We start from the raw sequence: 7,026 nt of genomic DNA, 5'->3' as shown, positions 1-7,026 counted from the left end.
GCAGAACTGAAACTGAAACCAGAGTCTAAGTGCAGGTTATTCTGAGGAGCTGGTTAGACGAGGCTATTTGAATTACTAGGTTATTCAAATTGTCTGTTATACTTTTATATTCTTTTATTAAGCTTTTAGTAGAGGTTCTTGATTAAAACATTTATTCAATATAGTACATATAGTTTCAGTTAGGTTATTACACATAAGGATGAGCCTCTGTTCTGGTAAAAGGTCAGAAATGCAACGGGTGAATTGAGAGAGCATGTAAGGTCAACACATACACGAACACACACATTCGTTAGACATGGAGTGGTCATGGGATCTCCAGGCAGCCAATCGTCCGCGAGGTCTGGCACACTGTGATCTGCATAAAAGAAGGCTGGCACAGGACTCCCAGAAGCCAGTCATCCACGAGTACTGGCACACCTAGATTTGCATAAACAAAAGGGTAGTCTGACTCTCTCCAAGGCCCAGGGCCGTAACACCCCTCCCCTTAAAATACAAGACTACGTTTTGTATACACAGATTTCAATATTCATGACAGACAACAAAACAAGTCATACTCACAACCGGGAGAGGTCATCAACTAGTACTTTATCAGTACGTTTGTTTTTTGTCTTTTTTTAAATGCCAAATCTCTGAATTGTTTTCTTGCAGCAGTGCGGCCCATCGCATGAGGCATTTATTGTGGCTAAACATTCGGGCAAGAAATACAAGTGGATTATGATCAGTGTACACTACAATGGGTAATGTGCCAGACCCCAAGTAAACATGGAAGTGCTGAAGAGCTAGCAACAGAGCCAATGTCTCCTTCTTAATGGTGGAGTAAATTACCTGATGCTTGTTAAACTTGCAGGAGAAGTAACAAATGGGGTGGTCCAATCCCTGCAAGTCTTTTTGCAACAGTACTGCTCTAGCCCCAACAGCACTGGCGTCAATTTCTAACTTGCATGGTTGCATCAAGTCGGGTGCAGTTAACACAGAAGTGTGGCATAGGAGGGGTTTTGTACTTTCAAGGTAACCAAGTAAAAATGAGTAAGTGAGTAAAATAAGTAAGACAAGTACTTTATCACTTACTCTGAAGTGTCTTTTGAGAGAAGCCTTATCATAAGTGCTGGACTTGGGGTGAAACCCTCCATGCATGGTAAGGAGCTTTCTTGTCTTGATGTCCGTGGCTTCTATCTCCTCCTTTGGCCAGCCTATTACCCCAGCAAGGTACCTGATCACGGGCAGGGCGTAGGTGTTGATAGCCCGGATCTTGTTCTTACCATTCAGCTGACTCCTCAGGACTTGCCTGACCCTCTGCAGGTACTTGGTGGTTGCAGCTTTCCTGGCGGCCTCTTCATGGTTCCCATTCGCTTGCGGGATCCCCAGGTACTTGTAACTGTCCTCTACGTCTGCAATGTTGCCTTGTGGTAGTTTGATCCCATCCGTTCTGACTACCTTTCCTCTTTGTTACCATCCGACTACACTTCTCCAGCCCGAATGACATCCCGATGTCATTGCTGTATAGCCTGGTAGTGTGGATCAGTGAATCGATGTCTCGTTCACTCTTGGCATACAGCTTGATGTCATCCATGTACAGGAGGTGGCTGACAACTGCTCCATTTTGTAGTCGGTATCCGTAGCCAGTCTTGTCAATTATCTCACTGAATGGGGTTAAGGCCTATGCAGAACAGACAGAGCATCTCCTTGGTAGATGATGTACTTGATGCTATGGGCTTGAGGTTGGCCTCCAGTGTTGTCCGCCATTGAGTTCCTGAGGAAGGCTCTCAGGGTACTGTTGATCTTATATAGTTCTAGGCATTCCAGGATCCAGGTGTGGGGCATTGAGTCATAGGCCTTCTTGTAATCAGTCATCATGGGACTGATAGCAGGGTCTCTACTGATGAACAGCATAGCTCTGGTTTAAATACAGGTCCCCAGAGAGACAGAGAGTTTTACAGCCTTTATCTCCTCTTACTGTGTTATCTAAAGATTGCCCCCTGCCTCTTCTGGAGACATGTAAAAACTGGGTGTCTCCAGCTGTCTCCACAACACGCAACTGTGTGCATGCAATAAAGTTGAAACTTAATGGTATCCCACATGTGTACAATTAAGTGACAGAAAACTGATATCAGTGCACCCCAGGGCAGCTGTGGCTACAATGTAGCTTGCCATCACCAGTGTGTGAATGTGTGTGTGAATGGGTGAATGACTGAATGTAGTGTGAAGCGCTTTGGGGTCCTTAAGGACTAGAAAAGCGCTATACAAATGCAGGCCATTTACCATTACTAAAACATGTGACTAATACATCAAATGAAAGAAATTCCATTACACTCAGTTCCCTGAAGCCACTCCAACACCTCCCTAACTTTCTAACTCCATTCAGAGAACATTAATACAACTGGACAATTATGATTCCATTACTTGTAAGCTGTCCACTACAGTGAAAGAAAGTGTTATGTTTTATGAGCCAGACATGTGATAATATCAGCATCCAGATAATAATGTGCAGGTGAAGTAATGGTAGATATCGTCCTGGTTAAAGGTGTGTGCAGAAACAGCTTGAATGCAAGTGTCTCTCTGCTTTTGTCCTCCTGAAACAGCCAACAACACTGACTGTTGCAGTGCTGTTTCACACATGCTCTGTGACATTTTTCAGAAGTGACCTGCTACATTTTACCGCTGTGACTGTGAACAGGTTCAGTCCTCTAATTAGAATTCTCGTACCTGCAGTAAGATTCGTATTGGTCTTCTTTGAGGTCTCGTTTATTTAAGGGGAAAAGTTGTGTCAGTTACCTGTTGCATTAAAGTGTGATGACAACAGGTCCTGACCAAATGTCCATATGTGGCGCAGTGGGAGTGAGACGCCTTCCACTGAGCCCTTATTCTCAGTGTGTAATGTAATGTGTGAAACACTGTTTTGGGCTGAGGGACAGTGCAGTAAATCTTGTGCAAACACAAAGAAAGACAGAGACAAAATCAACACAAAGTTTCTGCTTACATCACATTCTTCTGCACCTCTGTGGTTGTAAAAGCAGCTGTATGTGAGTGTCAAATGTTAGTTGTGTTAGATTACCACTGTCAAGTTTAATAATCAAATTGGATATTTGAGTTGATTGTTTACATTACAATGTCACGGTCCTGGGTCGTTTTGACCCAGCGTTTTGTGTTTTCTTGAAGTTCATTTTTGTGCCTTGTGTTTGTTCTGATTTGTATTGGTTTAGGGTTGAACCTGAAGTTAGTGTATATTCAGCCCTACCTGTGTCTGTCCTTAGTGTTGTGTTGTAAATCAGTCCGTGTGTTCCCTGCTTTACTTTGTAGGCTCGTGTCCTAGAGTTCCTGTCTTATTCTGAAAGTCTGTGTCTCCTCCGGTTCTGATGTGTATTAGGTTCAGCTGTTCTTCCCTCCTGTGTGTGTGATTACCTGATTACCTTGTGTGTGTATATTTAGTGGGTGTCGGTCTGTGTTCTTTGTCGGCTCGTCTGCGTTCATCTGCGTTCTATGGTGTTCCGTTCCTGTCTCTGCGTCTCTCTGCCCCGCACCCCTTTTGTATGGTCTCAGGTTTGTCATTTAGTTCTCCCAGTTTAGGTTTCTTCAGTTGTTTTGTCATGCTTCACTGCCTGTTTTTGCCACTGCCACCTTGTAAATAAACGTCACTCGAATCATCAGTCACTGCCGCATTTTGGGTCCTCCTTTTCCTCCAACACCACACGGCTCACCCCGCCAGCCGTGACATACAAGGAGATATCAGACCCCATAAAACCACAGTCATATAATCTGGATTATCAGAATCACTCAGACTTTTGCTTTGAAATATCATAATTTTTATGCGTATATACTCTCTCTGTGTGTGTTTACATATAACACCAGGATGTCACTCTATATTCTCCCACAGTTTGTGCTTACTTGTTTTGTCTTCCAAATACTGCACGGTCTTTAATTTACAAAATGTGATGAGAGAACTATTGTGAGTTGCAGCAAAATAAAAAAAGCTGAATAAGTTAGTATTAACACTGACTATTGTAGAGAAATTGTTATTATGAGAAATTATTCTCAACCTTGAAAAGTCAGGGGACATTTACTAATCAATGCAAAAAGACTTTATTTATGATAGTTTTGAAAAGTGCCATGATAAGATCAGTGTTGAGATAGCAGACATTACAATATTTTTATCAGTTATCAAATCACACATGTTTGGTTGATACATCCACAAACATCATCTCGAGGAGGAAAACACTAAAACTGTTTAAATTAACTTTTCTCTATCAAACCAAAAGTCATGAACCCACAATGAAGACAAATTATTTTACATTTCCACATGTATTTTGGTTTGTGACTTCATTTAAAGGATGTGAACTTAAGAGAAAAATATTAAGAATATGAGCTAAGAACATGTGGTATTAGAGCCAGACCTAGGGAAAGAAAGCTGAAGTTGTTAACAATAGCAGAGGAGGTGGTTTTTGTTGTGGTAGTTGTGGTTGATGCTTTAGTTGGGGTTAATGTTGCTGTAGTTGTTGTTGGAGCAGCAGCGGTTGATGCCGCAGTTGTGGTTGTTGTTGGAGCCGCAATTGTAGTTGTTGTGGGAGCAGCTGTAGTTGTTGTTGGAGCAGCTGTGGTTGTGGGCGTAGTTGTGGTTGTTGTCGGTGAGGAAGCTGTGGATGATGCCGCAGTTGTGGTTGTTGTTGGGGCGGCAGCTGTGGTTGTTGTTGGAGCAACTGTAGTTGTTGTTGTAGCAGCTGTGGTTGTTGTTGAGGCGACAGTTGTGGTTGTTGTAGAAGCAGCTGTGGTTGTTGTTGGGGCAGTTGTGGTTGTTGTTGGGGCAGCTGATGTTGTGAGGGCAGTTGTTGTTGTCGGTGAGGAAGCTGTGGATGATGCCGCAATTGTGGTTGTTGTTGGAGCCGCAATTGTAGTTGTTGTGGGAGCAGCTGTAGTTGTTATTGGAGCAGCTGTGGTTGTGGGTGTAGTTGTGGTTGTTGTCGGTGAGGAAGCTGTGGATGATGCCGCAGTTGTGGTTGTTGTTGGGGCGGCAGCTGTGGTTGTTGTTGGAGCAACTGTAGTTGTTCTTGAAGCAGCTGTGGTTGTTGTTGGAGCCGCAATTGTGGTTGTTGTTGGAACAGTTGTGGTTGTTGTTGAGGCGACAGTTGTGGTTGTTGTAGAAGCAGCTGTGGTTGTTGTTGGGAAAGCTGCAGTTGTTGTTGGAGCAGCTGTGGTTGTGGGTGCAGTTGTTGTTGTTGTTGTTGTTGTTGTTGGGAAAGATGTGGTTGTTGTTGGAGCAGTTGTGGTTATTCTTGGGGTGGCAGTTGTGGTTGTTGGTGGGGCAGCTGTGGTTGTGGGTGCAGTTGTGGTTGTTGTTGAAGCTTCTGTAGTTGTTTGAGCAGCTGTGGTTGTGGCCGCAGTTGTGGTTGTTGTTGTGGCGACAGTTATGGTTGTTGGTGGTGCAGCTGTAGTTGTTGTTGGAGCAGCTGTGGTTGTGGGTGCAGTTGTGGTTGTACTTCGGGCAGCTGTGGTTGTTGTTGGAGCTGCTGCAGTTGTGGCAACAGTTGTGGTTGTTGTCGGAGCAGCTGTAGTTGTTGTTGGGGCAGCTGTGGTTGTGGGTGCAGTTGTTGTGGTTGTTGTTGGAGTAGCTGCAGTTGTGGCCGCAGTTGTGGTTGTTGTTGGAGCAGATGTCGTTGTTCTTCGAGCAGCTGTGGTTGATGTGGGTGCAGTTGTGGTTGTTGTTGGAGCCACAATTGTGGTTGTTGTTGGAACAGTTGTGGTTGTTGTTGAGGCGACAGCTGTGGTTGTTGTAGAAGCAGCTGTGGTTGTTGTTGGGGCAGTTGTGGTTGTTGTTGGGGCAGCTGATGTTGTGAGAGCAGTTGTTGTTGTCGGTGAGGAAGCTGTGGATGATGCCGCAATTGTGGTTGTTGTTGGAGCAGCTGTGGTTGTTGTTGGAGCCGCAATTGTAGTTGTTGTGGGAGCAGCTGTAGTTGTTGTTGGAGCAGCTGTGGTTGTGGGTGTAGTTGTGGTTGTTGTCGGTGAGGAAGCCGTGGATGATGCCGCAGTTGTGGTTGTTGTTGGGGCGGCAGCTGTGGTTGTTGTTGGAGCAACTGTAGTTGTTCTTGAAGCAGCTGTGGTTGTTGTTGGAGCCGCAATTGTGGTTGTTGTTGGAACAGTTGTGGTTGTTGTTGAGGCGACAGTTGTGGTTGTTGTAGAAGCAGCTGTGGTTGTTGTTGGGAAAGCTGCAGTTGTTGTTGGAGCAGCTGTGGTTGTTGTTGGGGATGCTGTAGTTGTTGTTGGAGCAGCTGCGGTTGTGGGTGCAGTTGTTGTTGTTGTTGTTGTTGTTGGGGAAGCTGTGGTCGTTGTTGGAGCAGTTGTGGTTATTCTTGGGGTGGCAGTTGTGGTTGTTGGTGGGGCAGCTGTGGTTGTGGGTGCAGTTGTGGTTGTTGTTGTGGTTGTTGTTTGAGCAGCTGTGGTTGTGGCCGCAGTTGTGGTAGTTGTTGTGGCGACAGTTATGGTTGTTGGTGGTGCAGCTGTAGTTGTTGTTGGAGCAGCTGTGGTTGTCGGTGCAGTTGTGGTTGTACTTCGGGCAGCTGTGGTTGTTGTTGGAGCAGTTGTGGTGGTTATTGGAGCTGCTGCAGTTGTGGCAACAGTTGTGGTATTTGTCGGAGCAGCTGTAGTTGTTGTTGGGGCAGCTGTGGTTGTGGGCGTAGTTGTGGTTGTTGTTGCAGCGGCAGCTGTGGTTGTTGTTGGAACAACTGTAGTTGTTGTTGGAGCAGCTGTGGTTGTTGTTGGGGCAGCTGATGTTGTGAGGGCAGTTGTTGTTGTCGGTGAGGAAGCTGTGGATGATGCCGCAATTGTGGTTGTTGTTGGAGCCGCAATTGTAGTTGTTGTGGGAGCAGCTGTAGTTGTTATTGGAGCAGCTGTGGTTGTGGGTGTAGTTGTGGTTGTTGTCGGTGAGGAAGCTGTGGATGATGCCGCAGTTGTGGTTGTTGTTGGGGCGGCAGCTGTGGTTGTTGTTGGAGCAACTGTAGTTGTTCTTGAAGCAGCTGTGGTTGTTGTTGGAGCCGCAAT

This window comes from Rhamphochromis sp. 'chilingali' (genome assembly GCF_963969265.1).
Source record: "Rhamphochromis sp. 'chilingali' genome assembly, chromosome: 17".
NCBI lineage: Eukaryota > Metazoa > Chordata > Actinopteri > Cichliformes > Cichlidae > Rhamphochromis > Rhamphochromis sp. 'chilingali'.
Note: the sequence above shows the minus strand (reverse complement) of the source record.